General features: G+C 39.6%; 1 protein-coding gene across 3 annotated transcripts in view; it reads right to left on the bottom strand.

The window, feature by feature from the left end:
* The window catches only part of CASK (peripheral plasma membrane protein CASK), a 471051-nt gene extending 459792 nt beyond the window's left edge, over window positions 1–11259 (bottom strand). For all 3 annotated transcript variants that reach the window (XM_067762338.1, XM_067762339.1, XM_067762340.1), the window contains exon 1: window positions 11012–11259. The gene's annotated coding sequence lies outside the window, so the exon portion shown is untranslated. The remainder of the gene's footprint in view (window positions 1–11011) is intronic.
* Window positions 11260–18697: the final 7438 nt, after the last annotated feature.

The following is an 18697-nucleotide window of genomic DNA, read 5'->3' as shown; positions in this document are numbered from 1 at the left end:
GCCGGAAGGTAGCCCAAATGATCCCGAAATAGTACCGAAATGACCTTACGGGATCCCGGACGGATTCCGAAAACCATCTAGAAATGAAGCCGGAAGGTTGCCCAAATGATCCCGAAATAGTACCGAAATGACCCTGACGGGATCCCGGACTGATCCCGAAAACCATCTAGAAATGAAGCCGGAAGGTAGCCCAAATGATCCCGAAATAGTCCCGAAATTACCCTGATTGGATCCCGGACGGATCCCGAAAACCATCTAGCAATGATGCCGGAAGGTACCTCAAATGAACCCGTATTAGTCGAGAAAAAGTCCCAAAATGACCCTGAAGGGATCCCGAACGGATCCCGAAAACCATACAGAAATGATTCCGATAAGGTCCCCAACTGCTGAATGTTATGTTTAATAATGGGATAAGAGGAAAATCCTTGGAATGGTTCAGAAGCTATTTGAGTAATAGAAAACAGAAGACGATAATTGGAAGTGCAGTTTCACCGGTTGCTGATGTACATATTGGGCTACCGCAAGGTTCAGTATTGGCACCGCTATTGTTTACAATATATATTAACGATATTAAAGAATGCTTGAAATATTGCAATATTCGACTATTTGCGGATGATGCATTGATAACCATTAGTGAAAGAAGTGAGGGCTTTGCGGTATCGAAAATGCAAGAAGACTTAGACTCCCTTTACAAATGGCTATGCCATAGAAAGTTGAAAGTGAACGTGGATAAAACCAAAAGTATGATATTTTGCAAAAATCAAAGCATTATGGGTGCCAATACCCTTAGCAATATTACTCTGAAGATAAGAAATGTTGAAATTCAGCAAGTAGACAAGATCAAATACCTAGGAGTCTGGATCGACAAAAACCTTAGATTTGGAGAACACATAAATTATTTAGAAAACAAAATTGCAAAAAAAATTGGTTTTATGTACAGAACTTGTAAATATATTAGTCAACGACACAAATTATTAGTGTATCGATCAATTATTGAACCGCACTTTATCTATTGTCCAACAATCCTGCTATTAGCAAATGACACACAAATAAAAAAACTGCAGATACAACAAAACAAGGCAATGCGATTAATTTTAAAATGTTCGCTTAGAACACCAAAAACTACAATGCTAAATATGTTAAACTGGCTCAGTGTAAAACAGTCGATATATTATTTCACATTGAAATTTATACATCATATGAAATTAGGAATAACACCGAATTATCTGAACGGGAGAATACATTTTAATCATGAAATACATAACTATGGAACTAGAAGCAGCGGAAATATAAGACTGCCTAGAGTAAGAACGGAGTTCGCGAAGAAGACTTTAGAATATATAGGTTATAAAAAGTACAATGAATTACCAAATGCGATAAAAGACTGTGAAAATATTAATAAGTTTAAAGCAAAATTATTTTTATACTGTAAGTCATTAAGCATTTAATGTATACAATTTATTTATATATATATATATATATATTTTTTTTTTTACCTTGAACTAGGTCTTAAAGACCGTAAATAAATAAATAAATAAATTATAAATGATCCCGTATTAGTCGAGAAAAAGTCCCGAAATCACCCCGACGGGATCCCGGACGGATCCCGAAAACCATCTAGCAATGATGCCGGAAGCTACCCCAAATGATCCCGTATTGGTCGAGAAAAAGTCCAGAAATTACCCCGACGGGATCCCTGATGGATCCCGAAAACCATCTAGAAATGATGCCGGAAGGTACCTCAAATGAACCCGTATTAGTCGAGAAAAAGTCCCAAAATGACCCTGAAGGGATCCCGAACGGATCCCGAAAACCATACAGAAATGATGCCGAAAAGGTCCCCAAATGATCCCGTATTAGTCGAGAAAAAGTCCCGAAATGACCCCGACGGGATCCCGGACGGATCCCGAAAACCATCGAGAAATGATGCCGAAAGGGTCCCTAAATGATAACGTATTAGTCGAGAAAGGGCCCCGAAATGACCCTGACGGGATCCGGACGGAACCCGAAAACCATCCAGAAATGATCCCGTATTAGTCGAGAAAGGGCCCCGAAATGACCCTGACGGGATCCGGACGGAACCCAAAAACCATCCAGAAATGATGCCGAAAGGGTCCTCAAATGATCCCGTATCAGTCGAGAAAAAGTCCAGAAATGACCCCGACGGGACCCGGACGGATCCCGAAAACAATCCAGAAATGGTGCCGAAAGGGTCCCCAAATGATCCGTCTTAGTCGAGAAAAAGTTCCGAAATGACCCCGACGGGATCCCGAAAACCGTCCAGAAATGATGCCGGAAGGGTCCTCAAATGATCGCGAAATAGTCCCGAAATGATCCCGGAATAGTCCCGAAAATGTCCCAAAATAATCCCGACGGAATCCCGAACGGATCCCGAAAACTATACACAAATGATCCCGGAAGGGTCCCAAAATAATCCCGGAATAGTCCAGAAATGACCCCGGCGGGATTGAGGACGGATCCCGAAAACCATCCAGAAATGATCCCGGAAGGGTCTCGATATGACCCAAACGGGATTACAAATAGGGTGAAGATAATTATAAAACCATGTTAATAAGGCAACAGGCGCGTTGGAGCGAATGAAGAGTTACAAAGAAACATACAGGTAAAGCTGATAAAAGCGTGCTAATAAAAACAATTGAAGGAGGCCGGATGGCGGGACGAGGAGAGTACCACTGATCGTTTTTCCAAAATTGTTTACAACTCGATCTGTATGAGCCAGATACCAAAAATTATTGATTTTAGGACAAAATTTACATTGAGTTATAACAATTTTTAGATTTTACGCGCGAAAGGGGGGGGGGGGGGGGGGGGGGGTTGTATCACTGCTCACTTTGTAAGCCCTCGACTTATTTCACCCATTGAGTTTGTAATATTGGTGAAGGTCAGTATACGTAAGGGGTCGTGGAACCCCATATCCCCTTTCCATGTTCGAAAAAAATTTCGCCAGTAGCCTATTCTCTGTCCGAAAATCCGTGAAGCCGTTCTGGCGTGATTCAGTCGCAAAGACAAAAAAATATAATAATTAAATTATAGCTATTCCTAGGGGGCGGAGACCACGCCCCTTTTGAAAAATATATAGCTAGTAGATCCTTCTAGACTATTGGCTATATGCATGCCAAATTTCATCCAAATCGGTCCAGCCGTTCTTGCGTGATTGAGTCACAAAGACAAACATCCAAACATCCAAACATCTAAACATCCAAACTTTCCCATTTATAATATAACTAGCCTTTACCCGCGGCCCCGTCCGCAAGGAAAATTTTAAATATATGGGCTATTCGCGTTAGCCTGCTTATTATCTGTTTAAAATTTTGTTTTCTGTCTAATGCATTTTATTTTTGTAATTGAGTAAAAAAAAGAACTAAATGAGCTGATAACCTGATAGGATCCCAAATGATCCCGAAATTATCCAGAAAAATCTACGAAATGACGCCAACGCTATCACGGACGGATCCCGAAAACCATCCAGAAATGCCCCGAAAGGGTCTCCAAAAGTTCCCCGAATAGTCCCAAAAAACCCGAAATGAGAGCGACACGATTCTAGACGTATCCAGAGAACCACACAGAAATGATCCCTGAAGGTGTTCCAAAATGATCCCGAAAAGGTTCCGAAATGACCCTGACGGGCTCCCGGGTGGATCTCAAAAACCATCCAGAAAATATCCAGGAAGGGTCCCTAAATTATCCCGACTAACTCCAGAAAAAGTTCCGAAATGGCTCCGAGGGGATCCACGATGGATCGCGAAAACCATACAGAAATGATTCCGGAAGGATTCCAAAATGATCCCGAGATAGTCCGGAATTGACCCAGATGGGATCCCGCACAGATCCAGAAATGATCCCGGAAGGGTGCAAAAACTATCCCGGAAAAGTAACATAAAATACCGAAATGGCTCCTACGGCATCCCGGACGGATCCAGAAATGATCTCGGAAGGGTCCCCAAATGATCCCAAAATGGTCCCGAAATGACCCTGATGGATCCGGCAAACCATCAAGAAATTATGCCGAAAGGGTCCCAAAATGATCCCGAAATAATACAGAAAAAGTCACGAAACGACCCCTAGAGGATCCCCAAATGATCCCGTATTAGCCCCGAAAAGGTCCCGAAATAACCCCGACGGGATCCCGGACAAATCCCGAAAACCATCCAGAAATGATGCCGGAAGGAATCCCAAATGATTCCGTAAAAGTCCCGCATTGACTCCGACGGGATCCCGAACGGATACCGAAAATCATCCAGAAGTGATGCCGGCAAGGTCCTCAAATGATCACCTAATAGTCCCGAAATGACCCTTAAGGGGTCATGGACGGATCCCATAAACCATCCAGAAATGATCCCGATATAGTCCCGAAATGACCCTGACGGGATCTCGAACGCACCCCTAAATGACCCTGACGGGAACCCGGACAGATCCCGAAATCCATCCAGAAATGATCTTGGGAGGGACCCCAAATGATCCCGAAAAAGCCCCGCCTTGATTCCGAGGGGATCCTGATCGGATACCGAAAACTATCCAGAAGTGATGCCGGAAAGGTCCTCAAATGATCACCTAATAGCAAAATGACCCTGACGGCATCCCGGACTGATCCCAAAATCCATCCAGAAATGATCTTGGGAAGGTCCCAAAATTATCCCGAAATAGTCTAGGAAAAGTTCAGAAATTACCCTGACGGGTTCCCGGACAAATCCTGAAAGCCATCTCTAAATGATCCCGAAAAAGTCCCGAAATGACCCTGACTGGACCCCGAAAGGATCCCGAAAACTATTCAGAAATGATGCCGGAAATGTCCTCAAATGATCACCTAATAGTTCCGAAAAGACCCTGACGGGATCCCGAACGGATCCCGACAACTATCTAGAAATGATGCCGAAAGGGCCCGCAAATGATCCCGTATTAGTCGAGAAAAAGTCCCGAAATGAACCCGACGGGATGCCGGACGAATCCCAAAAACCATCCAGAAATGATGCCGGAAGGGACACCAAATGATCCCGAAAAAGTACCGCAATAATTCCGACGGGATCCTGAGCGGATACCGAAAACCATCCAGAAGTGATGCCGAAAAGGTCCTCAAATGATCACCTAATAGTCCCAAAATGACCCTGACGGCATCCCGGACAGATCCCGAAATCCATCCAGAAATGATCTTGGGAGGGTCCCAAAATTATCCCGAAATAATCTGGGAAAAGTCCAGAAATTACCCTGACAGATCCCGGACGAATCCTGAAAACCAATCTTAAATGATGCCGAAAAAGTCCCGAAATGACCCTGATGGGACCCGGAAAGGATCCCGAAAACTAACCAGAAATGATGCCGGAAAGGTCCACAAATGATCTCCCAATAGTTCCGAAAAGACCCTGACGGGATCCCGAACGGATCCCGACAACTATCCAGAAATTATGCCGGAAGGGTCCGCAAATGATCCCGTATTAGTCGAGAAAAAGTCCCGAAATGACCCCGACGGGATCCCGGACGAATCCCAAAAACCATCCAGAAATGATGCCGGTAGGTATCCCAAATGATCCCGAAATAATCCCGAAATGACCTCGTCGGCATCCCGGACGGATACCGAAAATTATCCAGAAATGATGCCGGAAAGGTCCACAAATGATCCCCTAATAGTCCCGAAATTATCCTGAGGGGTCCCGGAAGGATCCCGAAAACCATCCAGAAATGATGCCGGAAGAGCCCCCAAATGATCCCGAAAAAGTCCCGCAATAATTCCGACGGGAATCTGAACGGATACCGAAAACCATCCAGAAGTGATGCCGGAACGGTCCTCAAATGCTCAACTAATAGTCCCAAAATGACCCTGAGGGCATCCCGGACAAATCCCGAAATACATCCAGAAATGATCTTGGGAAGGTCCCAAAATGATCCCGAAATAGTCTCGGAAAAGTCCAGAAATTACCCTGACGGGTTCCCGGACGAATCCTGAAAGCCATCCTTAAATGATACCGAAAAAGCCCCGAAATGACCCTGACGGGATCCCGAAAGGATTCCAAAAACTATCCAGAAATGATGCCGGAAAGGTCTCCAAATGATCCCCTAATAATTCCGAAATGACCGTGACGGGATCCCGAACGGATCCCGACAACTATCCAGAAATTATGCCGGAAGGGTCCGAAAATGATCCCGTATTAGTCGAGAAAAAGTCCCGAAATGACCCCGACGGGATCCCGGACGAATCCCAAAAACCATCCAGAAATGATGCCGGTAGGTATCCCAAATGATCCCGAAATAATCCCGAAATGACCTCGTCGGCATCCCGGGCGGATACCGAAAATTATCCAGAAATGATGCCGGAAAGGTCCACAAATGATCCCCTAATAGTCCCGAAATTATCCTGATGGGATCCCGGACGGATCCCGAAAACCATCCAGAAATGATGCCCAAATGATCCCGAAAAAGTCCCCAAATGACCCCGACGATATCCCGGACGGATCCCGAAAACCATCCAGAAATGATGCCGGAAGAGCCCCCAAATGATCCCGAAAAAGTCCCCAAATGACCCCGACGAGATCCCGCACGGATCCCGAAAACCATCCAGAAATGATGCCGGAAGAGCCCCAAATGATCCCGAAAAAGTCCCCAAATGACCCCGACATACTCCAGAAAAGGTTCCGAAATGGCTCCGAGGGAATCAACGACGGATCGCGAAAACCATACAGAAATGATTCCGGAAGGATCCCAAAATGATCCCGAAATAGTCCGGAAATGACCCAGATGGGATCCCGCACAGATCCAGAAATGATCCCGGAAAAGTAACAAAAAATCCCGAAATGGCTCCTACGGCATCCCGGACGGATCCAGAAATGATCTCGGAAGGGTCCCCAAATGATCCCAAAATGGTCCCGAAATGACCCTGATGGATCCGGCAAACCATAAAGAAATTATGCCGGAAGGGTCCCCAAATGATCCCGAAATAAAACAGAAAAAGTCACGAAACGACCCCTAGAGGATCCCCAAATGATCCCGTATTAGCCCCGAAAAAGTCCCAAAATGACCCTGACGGGATCCTGAAAGTATTCCGAAAACAATACAGAAATGATTCCGGAAAGGTCCTCAAATGATCCCCTAATATTCCCGAAATGACTGTGACGGGATCCCGACAACTATCCAGAAATGATGCCGAAAGGGTCCGCAAATGATCCCGTATTAGTCGAAAAAAAGTCCCGAAAGGACCACGACGGGATCCCGGACGAATCCCAAAAACCATCCAGAAATGATGCCGGTAGGTATCCCAAAGGATCCCGAAATAGTCCCGAAATGACCTCGTCGGCATCCCGGACGGATCCCAAAAATTATCCAGAAATGATGCCGGAAAGGTTCCCAAATGATCCCCTAATAGTCCCGAAATTACCCTAATGGGATCCCGGACGGATCCCGAAAACCATCCAGAAATGATGCCGAAAGGGTTCCCAAATGATCCCGTATTAGTCGCGAAAAAGTCCCGAAATGACCCCGACGGGATCCCGGACGGATCCCGAAAACAATCCAGAAATGATGCCGAAAGGGTTCCCAAATGATCCCGTATTAGTCGCGAAAAATTCCCGAAATGACCCCGACGGGACCCCGCACGGATCCCGAAAACCATCCAGAAATGATGCCGGATGAGCCCCAAAATGATCCCGAAAAAGTCCCCAAATGACCCCGACGAGATCCCGGACGGATCCCGAAAACCATCCAGAAATGATGCCGGAAGAGCCCCCAAATGATCCCGAAAAAGTCCCCATATGACCCCGACGAGATCCCGCACGGATCCCGAAAACCATCCAGAAATGATGCCGGAAGGGTCCCAAAAATGTTCCAAAATAACCCCGACGGGATCCCGGACGGATCCCGTAAACTATACAGAAATGATCCCGGAAGGGTCCCAAAATGATCCCGAAAAAGTCCCGAAATTACCCCGGCGTAATCCCGGACCGATCCCGAAAACCATCCAGATATGATCCCGGAAGGGTCTCGATATGACCCTTACGGGATTACAAATAAGGTGAAGCTAATTATAAAACCATGTTAATAAGGCAGCAGGCGCATTGGAGCGAATAAAAAGTTAGATAGAAACATACAGGTAAAGCTAATAAAAGCGTGCTAATAAAAACAATTGATGGAGTGCGGATGGCGGGAGTAGAGGAGAGGACCACTGATCGTTCCTCCAAAATTGTCTAGATCTCGTTCTGTATGTACCAGATACCAAAAACTATTGATTTAGGAGAAAATTTAGATTGAGTTATAAAAATTTATGGATTTTACACCAGAGTGGGAGATAAAGGGGGCGGGCGGAGGGTGTCACTGCTTACTTTGTAAGCCCTCGACTTATTTGACCCCTTGAGTCTGTGATATTGGTGAAGGCCAGTATACGTAAAGTTATAATGTGTAAAAATTATGAAAAATAATTTCTCGAAGGGGTCGTGGGACCCCCACCCCTCTTTCCATGTCCGTGTAGCCATTCTGGCGTGATTCAGTCGCAAAGACGAAAAAATATAATAATTAAATTATAACTGTTCCTAGGGGGCGGGGACCACGCCCCTTTTCAAAAATATATAGCTAGTAGATCCTTCTAGACTATTGGCTATATGTGTGCAAAATTTCATCCAAATCGGTCCAGCCGTTCTTGCGTTATTGAGTCACAAAGACAAACGTCTGGACAAACATCCAAACATCCAAACATCCAAACATCCAAACATACAAACATCCAAACATCCAAACATCTTAACATCCAAACTTTCCCATTTATAATATATATTAGATTAGATATTAGATATATTAGATATTAGATGCTGAATGCGAATCTGCATTCAGTTTTTTAAGATTGATTCTAGATTCCGAGTTCTCGCATGATAGCACCATTGTGCTGTTATAGCAGCTTTTAAATAGTGGCACTGCTTGATAAGTAATTTCAACTGTAACTGTAAAATAATATAAGTGATTAGAGCGAATAAAAATACAGAGACGGTGTTGCAAAGTTGATTCAAAATGTTTTTGTTACGTTGGTGGTTGTTATGTGATTAAAAAAAGTGGCAAAATAATAACAAATGCGTTCAAAGATGCGTATCTGCACTACTTTGGTTTCAGAGTAGCAGACAGTCATAAGTCATGGATACCGAAATTTATTTGTAATGCATGCAAAACAAAGCTGTATAAGTGGTCATTGGGAGAAAGTGAGTACTTTTCCTTTTCAATGCCAGCGCTCTGGAGAGAACCTAAAAATCATGTAGATGATTGCTACTTTTGTTTGATGAAAGTTACGGGTATAAATGCAAAAAAATTAAAAAAAATATAAATATCCTCATGTATCATCAGTATCCAAGCCAGTTCCACGTACTGCTAATGATTCATTGCCAGTTTGTCCAAGTATAAGTGGAAACGTCCTGGAAACTTTAACTCCATCACCCCCGAGCAGTGAAAGCGACTTTGTTATGGAAGCTACACATTTAATTTCGCAAGATGAACTAAGCGATTTGATTCGTGATTTGAATTTGTGCAAACAAAAAGCAGAGTTGCTAGCATCACGGTTGCAGCAATGGAAATATCTAGACTCTCGAACACAAGTTACTGTATACAGAAACAGAAATCAGACACTTCTACTGTTCTTCAAAAAAAGAAGACAAACTAAGTTTCTGTAACGATATTAATGGTTTAGTTGATGAAATGAATACACCGTAGGAACGAACGAATGGCGTTTATTCATTGATGGCTCCAAATACAGCCTAAAAGCAGCTCTTCTCCACAATGGAAATAACAAATCATCTATTCCGATTGCTCATGTAGTACAAACGAAGGAATGCTACGAAACAATGCGGAAGATCCTGTGCTTCATCAAATACAATGATCATAAATAGAAAATATGTGGTGATCTTAAGGTTTAAACATTAATTCCAATTAAATCGAAAACACTTATTTTTTATATTATTTCAACAGGTAATTGGTATCTTAACTGAGATGCAATCTGGATTCACCAAATTTTGTTGTTTTTTATGCTTGTGGGATAGCCGCGTAACTGAACATCATTATGTGAGAAAATAATGGCAAAGTCGTACTCAATATGAGCCTGGACAGCAAAACGTCTCCGCTGAACCACTTGTAAATCCACAAGACATTTTCCTGCCACCTCTACACATTAAACTAAGGCTTATAAAGATCTTCGTCAAAGCATTAAACCGTCAAAGACCGGTTTTCAGTACTTAGTCAAGTTGTTTCCTAAATTGTCATATGCAAAAATCAAAGAAGGAATATTTGTCGGACCTGATATTAGAAAATTAATGGCTGACAAAAATTTACAAAAAATTTACAAAATGTTTAACGCCCCATGAAGCACCCGCATGGGCATCTTTTCAAAATATCGTTCACCACTTTCTTGGTAATCACAAATCCCCTAATTTTGAGGAAATTATTGGTGATATGTTGGAAAATTATCGAAAGATTGGAGCTAGAATGTCTCTAAAGATGTATTTTCTGCATTCCCATCTCGATTTTTTTCCCCCAAAACTTGGGTGATACGAGCGACGAACAAGGAGAGCGGCTACACCAAGATCTAGCCAACATTGAAAGACGATACCAAGGATTTTGGGATGAAGGCATGATGAGCGACTACTGTTGGACTCTAGGTTAAACAGATACTATACAATACAAAAGGCAAAGTTCCACCAATCTTCATTTCTGATTTGTTACTTTTAAGTTAATAAAATGAATATTACTTGACAAAAATCTTTAAAAATTAATTTATTGACTGTATTAAAAACTAGAATCAGTCTTAAAAAACGGAATAAAGAATCGGATTCAGCGTCATAAATTGTCTTAAAAACTACTTTTAGTTGCCTAGATCCAAAACCGTGTATACTTGTGTATTAGAGGTGGGCGATCAAGGATGATTTCGTTTACGTCTCTATTTAAACTCGCATATGAAATTTAATTATTGTAGCTTAGTGAATAATAACATTTTGGTGTGTATAATAATTTTGTATGCATAAAAAGTGGACGTGCTTACCGTCTTATTATGCTGATCTTAAATGCTTGACTTATACTCCCACTATAACTTTGTTGCTAAAGTTCACAGTTGAATAGATATAGACTTCCTTACATATTTTTTTGTTTTCAAATAAAATAAAAATGTATGTGTAACTAACAGCATTATTGCTGTTGTTGTAGCAATAAGGACACTCAGCGAAGGTTGTCGATGTTGAATCTTCTTTGCTGGATATAGAGCCGATTGGTTTCCAGTAAAAATAAATGCCTAAATAGCGCCAGGTTTAACAACGTAAAAGCACAGCTGTTTTAGTGCATATAAGTAAGAGAAACAAAAATATGTAGTTTACGGCTTCTCAACGTATGTAAGTAAAAACATACGCATATAAATATTTATTACTTAATATCTAGTATATGTACATACATATACAAACGACCATCTCGGGAACGATTTGATATGAACACGTTGAAACTCTTAGGTTCTCCATACGCCTCTTCCCATGAGGAACTTCTGGTCGTCAGTGTCTCGCTTGTTAGATGACTCTTTAAAAGATTTACGCCCTCTTGAACTCTAATAGGCGGTTTGTCCATCTGTTTTATATAGTGACTCATCTTCATTTTATCCTGGAATACATTTACTTTCACCAAAATATATTAAGCTTTCAAAAGCATTTCTTTCTTCTCTTTGTTCCTGTTCGAAACAAAAGCATGTACAAGAAACGTAAAGTACAAATAAAATGCGTAACTATTTAAGTGCTTTGCACCTTTTAAAATACGGTAATTATCTTCTTCATAACAGTATGCACTTTCTAACTACGAGTCGTCCATCATTTCAGTGCCATAGCTTTCTTTTCCATACGTCAATTTTATATATTGTTAGGGCAGTAACTGTAAAAATAATAAAGAAATCATAAACTCATTAACTGAATGCAAAGTTCGAGTACACTTAGTGAAATGTTTTCTTGTATAGCATCGGATATGAAAACGATATTGTAGCCATTGCCCCAACCTTCTCGTCATTTGCTTAGAAAAACACAAAGCAAAGCGTATTTAGCTTTAAATGACCCCTACCAAAGAACTGAATAGCCAAATTACGGCGACCTCATTAGCCGGTATACAGTTTTCTGAGGCAACATACGTTAATGTTGTAGTAACCGCTTCAGTGGAATTTCATTTTGTTCAAAGAGATGGAAGGTGCCTACATGAGCCGCAAGAAGCTAATAAAATACAATAGGTATTTATTATTCTTGCTTCTTGTCTTTCTTCTTGTACCATATTGGCTTACACACATGCAGAGGCAATGGCAGAATAGTTGCTCTAGAGAGCCCACTATTTTAGAGACATTTGTAATTAGTACATGACAAGTATTCACAGCGGTATGCATACTTCCATATGAGTTATTTGAAAGCGTTTCCTTGACCTCATTCGCATTTCGTTTAACCTTCCATGCAAGACTCGATTGTCAGAGCAGCAATCCTTCCAAGAAAATGCACTGATGTAATAGTGCGATAAAAATGCAAAGCAGTTTCTAATAGAATTGTCTTTTTGGCTTCAAACAATTCTGGCAAACTGATATTTCTAATTCCGGTAGAGTACTAAGATTATGATACGTGGCTTGATCAATATGTTCCTGCAGGGTTTCTTTTAATAAATGCCTAAAGCTGCAGACATTGGTGTGTTTTCGGTAACGGTATCGGTAACCTTAGAACAGCTGATTCGACCAACCTTATGGGAATCAATGTAATCGATTATTGGTGCCATATCGTAACGCTAAGGTCGTAACCGTATCGTAGCCAATCAATTGGTTTTTGGTTTTCCGCCATATCCATAACCTAAAAATATTTGAGTTGGTGAATTTAATAACTTTTTGTAGATTTTATTAATTTTTTTTTGATACGTTATGACTATGAGATTTATTTTTTGTGCAATATTTTTGTAATTTTTTGCGTTTTCTTAATTTTTACGAAATTTTCACGATTTTTAGGTTAAGGCACCATTAATCGATCGCAATGTAATGTACAGGGTTACATTAGGGATACGACTACAGCGATACGACAAACGGCACCAATGACTCTGCTTTAAATCGTTCGTGGATCGCATTTGCAGGTCAAATGCGTTCAGATTAAAGTCATTTGGGAAATGCGATTTGTATAGGAAATTGCGTCGCATTTGGAAATTTTCACTGAAAATGTACAATAACACAAGAGAAAAATATCATATTTACTTCACCCGCGGGAACTACCGTAGACCAAAGTGTAGTCGCCTTGATTTAAAGATTGTTATATTCTCCTTTGGACCAAAATTGCTTGAGAAGTCTCTTAAGATTGATATTGAAGTCCATGCTCCATAATAAAAATAAATAAATGTAAGGCGCGATTACCTCCGAAGAGATTATAAGCCGAGCTTCTCTTCCAATTTGCGCCGTGCAAAAAAATTTTCTTCAAATTTAAAAACCCTGTTTCTAAAATTTGGATGTTGCTTTGCCCAGGGCGTGAACCCAGGATCTTCGGTGTTGTAGGCGCAGCACGCTACCATCGCACCACGCGGCCGCTATGCTTCATCATAACATGTAGAATATACTGTGTTTTTGGACCAATTTGCCGTGGCGGCTTTTAGGAGTAACAGACAGACACACGGAGTTCTGGCAACACTATAGATACATTCCGTCTATGTGGTGTACTCACAGAGCAGCCAATTGAACCCTACCACTTCCTCCTCTTCCTGATAGCTTCTACAGAGGTAGCTTGTTGATATGCGCAACCGTCGGATAATCAGTAGATAGGCGCTATGATCTGCGATGACACCCGTAAGTACTCTCACTGTAAACTTGGTTGTTTTGAGAAGGAAACTGCTTCCTTTTTATCCGATTATGGTCAAAAAGACTTCGCAATCGTTTCGGCTGGTCTACAGCAGATTCGTTGCCCCAATAGTATATTCTAAAATTTTTCTCGAGAGAATAAACAACGATGGTAGTTCTTCTTCCTTCTGCTTGTAGCAGTGCTTCGCAACATCCAATAGGTGGGATCACTCACACATTTTTAATCGATGTCCTCTAACGGCAGTCCTTTCAAACTTGCAGTTTCAATAGGGTTGGGCAGAGATTTATGGGTATAAAAGGCGTTGCATTGCTTATGGAGAGACGGCTGGTGCCATGTGGGAACACAATTCAAATTGCAGGACATATATTTCGAATGTAGGTGTTGATCCTGGATAAGCAAGAGTTTGGCCTATTACAGTATCCAAATCGAGATTGTGCCTAGATAAGCGAGAGTTTGGCCTATTACAGTATCCAAATCGAGATTGTGCCATAGTAACGTGCGTCTGGGTATTGGGCACTGAGAATGGGGTTCTCTGGGCATTTATAAGCATATGACTTTGTCGAATCTTTGTTACTGAATCTGAATGTTGAAGTAGACGGCTGAATTCTTGTGTACCGGATTTTCCCATTCGTCCTTTGCATAACATCATACCTGGAATTCAAAAAATGTCATTATATAATCTGTGTTTGACGCAGGTCAGTTTTAGTCCCGTTCGTTGCGGCCGCCGTAATGTTGGGGGTATCGTGACCATTCAAACTCGCAAATGCCTCGTTACCGTGGAAACCTCATAAATAAGATTATTTTCTTTACGAGTTTGCGGTTTTTGTCCGGTTCACGAGCTTAAGCTGGAACGTGAGCTCTAATGTGATTCATGCCTTATTATATATTGGGTGTGTAGCAAAAATGTTCACGAAATTACAAAAAATAAAGAGACACAAGGCCTGATTACATTGAACATGGCGGCTACAGACCAGAACCTCAAAATAGCAAAACTAAGAATTGGTTACGTGATTACATTTAACGCGGCAGCCACAAATATAAAATATAGCAAACAGTAGCGAAAAACTTAGAAAAAAATATTAATTATGGTAGAAAAATGTTCAAAATAATAATATTAACTTATATTATCCGTTATTAACATATATTTTATTCTTTATTGACATAATAAAATGGACGCCACTCTCTGTAGCTTGGCAAAAATAGAATTAGATTTAATCTGGCGACAGCGGCATTCGTGATTGCTTGTCGTGATGGTATGTCGCACCCTCAAAAGAAGATGTGTAAAAATAATTTGACAGAGATGGCTTTGTAGCTGCCGGCGTGTATGTAATCACGTAAAAAATAGTGCTGCCAAATTTTATAATATAAAAGAACGCTATAACAAGTCATTGTGAATGATAACTAAGTGTGATATCTTATCTGTCAAATTCCTGACAGGATGTTCAATATGGCTACTTTTTAGCGTTTTGACAGGGTGTTCAATATGGCCGCGCCTATCTTCAGCGGGTGATAGAAAGAGAAACAGAATGAGACAGCGATAGTCAAATAAAAATCAGGTGATCCAATCACTTTGGAATTTTGACGTCTATGCAGAAGATATCACACTTAGTTATCATTCACAATTTAACAAATATTCCCTCAAGAGCTGCGCAGAGCGGTGAAAATTCATTCAGCCAATACCTACAAGATATAACGATGGTGCAGCACTAGATCATGTTATACAAATGCTCGAAGACGCTCCGGCCAAGAAGGTATTTCGGTCAAGGGAGACTTGACCTCCCTTGGTGCTCCCAATTTGCGTCACTGAACTATAATGAAACGTAGTTATTGTAACAGTATGTGTTTCTCTTACCACCCGCAACCCCCAATAAAAAAAATCATTTTTTTTCTGCAAATATACATTATATTAAAATTTTTGTTTTCCAATAACAAAAAATTTTGTTTAATTACAATTACATATGAACTTAAATAATTTTTACAATTTTACGCAAATTGACGATCAAATAATTTGTATGTAATTAATTAATTTGTTTCATACATCATTTACATACACATAAACATAAGAATATCTACAGTTCTAAGCTGTTTACTGATTTACACTTGCACAACACACTGAAGCACAAACCATCAGCTTAAGTGCACACAAAACACACATACAAATACTACATCTATGTATGTATTACTACAATTAACAAACAAATAAAAAAAATTTATTTAAAAATTAAAACAAATTTAATTTAGCATAAATTTAATTAAAATTATATATGTAGCTTAGACAAAAAACTTATGTAAATAGTAATTACATATAGAATTGATCGATAATATTTAAAAGTATTTACCAAATTTAAAAATTTGAACCAAAAGTTTTCTTTGTAAAATTTTTTATTTGTAGCTAAAACATAATTGTTGTTTTTTTATTGCAAATGTGGTAAGTTTTGTTGTTATTGTTGTTGAAAAATTATTTTTCTTAATTGTAATATATTGCCATTGCATATGCTTCAGTGCATTTTTCTATGTACAGCAAAAATAGATGTTAAAACATATTTTTGAAGTTATGCGTTTTTGCTTGGATTTCTGTAAATTAAATGTTTGCTTTCTGATTTTCAATTATTTTTAGTTTGTGTAATATTCCGATTTTTTGTTAATTCAATGAAATTTAGTTAAGGGATTTGTCGATTTTTTACGCATAAAAATATAAATACGAATTATTATTTTTAATTTAAAATATATTTTTTATTTTGGTTTTAGTTTTTTCTTTTTTTTTTTTTTGTAAAATGTAGTGTTTGTAGTGTTTTTTGGTAATTTTTAAATTTTTTATTTTTAAAAAGGAAAAATAATACTCTAATACACACACTACATCATTGCATAAGTGAGATCATTCCAAAGATTTGTATGAATGTTTTGGTTAATTGTATGTATAACACAGGCCAACAAATAAATAATGAATGGGTTGATTTGGGGAGCGCGCACTGGTATAAATATTTTTTTTTTTTTTTGATTTTTATTAAAATTAAGAATAACTTAAAAAAAAGTTTGTTAAAAAAACTTTTAAAATTATATTTTGCCAAACCCCAAAAAAATTAGAAGCATTAAACATTAAAAAAATTTTAGTTTTCGAAGCTTCCATTCGAAAAGCACAACGTGCTTAAGAAAATATTTAAAATATCAAAGATTAAAAAAAAAACTTTAAATATTATGAATGCCTGATTTTTTTTTTAAATTTTGCAACATTGTCGAATATTCTTTTATAATTTTTTCTTCTTTTCATGGAAAAGTTTTTGTACGGACATAGAGTGCTGCAGCGAAACAGCACGGCTGAAAAAAGTCCTAGCAAGTGGACACATAGTCCAGGGACTAATAAAGAGAGAGAACGGGGAATGGTCACGTAATAATGAGGAATCCCTTGAGTTGCTTTTTGACACACATTTCTCATGGGGAGACGGTTCAGAAGAGCCAGCAGACATCACTCACACTACGATCAGGGAGCGCGTAGTGCCGGGCTTGGTGACCGATACCAAGATCGAATGGGCAGTGAAGACGTTTTCTAAGTTTAAGTCGCCGGGCCCAGATGGTATATTCCCGACCATGCTACAAGTTTCAAGTATGGCGGTTGCGGAATGGCTAAGAATAATATTCGATGGGTGCATAAGGCTCTTCGGGATATTCATACCTGGGCATCTAATGTCGGGTTGAAAGTCAATGCGGAGAAGACGGATATGGTCTTGTTTACAAAGAGGTACAAGGTCCCAAATTGGACCAGGCCTAAGTTAGGAGCGGATGAACTAGCTAAAAAGTGCGCATCCCTTGAAGCTTGCTCCGTAGGGGTCCCAATTAGACTAGGCGAAATTAAGCGAAGGCGAGAGGTGCACATGTTCGACCAAGCAGGAAAGGCGTGGGTTCAAGCGCGGGGCTGTAAAGTGTCGAAGATTATGTGCAGGTCTTACAACCTTAGACTAACAAAGTTGCTTCTATCATTAAAAAGAGAGGACTGTAGACTCATGGCGGGTATTCTGACTGGACACTGCCTTTTGGCGTCACATGCCTTTAAATTAGGCTTGGTCAGTGACAGCATATGTGTGAAGTGCGGGTTGGAGGAGGAAACAATCGAGCACGTTCTGTGCTCGTGCCCTGCACTTGCCAGGCTAAGACTTCAGCTATTAGGAGTGATACAGCTGTCAGATCTAGAAGCAGCAAGTCGCTTAAGTCCTAGGAAGCTTCTAGTATTTGCCATGAGGACGGAGTTATTTTATAACATAGGTCCTGGTTTTTAATAGGGGTTTTCAGTTTGGTCGTTAAAATAAACTTGTGGTAACACTACGGACTCAATCAGTCTATGTGAGGTCTTCATGGACTGGCCAGTTCAACCTAACCTAACCTACATAACAAAAAGATATTTAAAGAAAAAAAAAATTACCAACAAAGGTTTGATAACGAAACCAAAACACATTTTTTCGCTTTATAATACAAAAAATTATAATTTGAACGTTTTTAAAAGCTACATTTTTCCATTTAAAAAGCAAAAGGTGTTTTTTAATCTTTTAAATTTTTTCTTGAATTTTTTTTAATAAAGTTTTTTTATTTTCAGGCTTCAACTACCAGCAAAAAAAATTTAAACAAAGCAATTGGAATTTTGTTACTTTTTACGCAACTGTAAAAAAACAAAAAAATAATTTAAAAAATTTTTAAAAAGATAAAATTTAAAAAGATAAAACGTAATCACAAATAAAAACTAGATGAAATCAACTAAGATTTTAAAAATTATTTAAAAAAAATACAAATTATGTAATACAAATTAAAAGTTAAAGAATTGCTATTATTATTTTTAATTTAAAAAATAAATAAATATTGCAATTAACTTATAAAAGATAATAAAGTTAAAAAATGGATTT

Source organism: Eurosta solidaginis, chromosome 1, assembly GCF_040869045.1.
Source record: "Eurosta solidaginis isolate ZX-2024a chromosome 1, ASM4086904v1, whole genome shotgun sequence".
Lineage (NCBI taxonomy): Eukaryota > Metazoa > Arthropoda > Insecta > Diptera > Tephritidae > Eurosta > Eurosta solidaginis.
The sequence above is the reverse complement of the archived record's forward strand: the minus strand, read 5'-3'. Positions and strand labels throughout refer to the sequence as shown.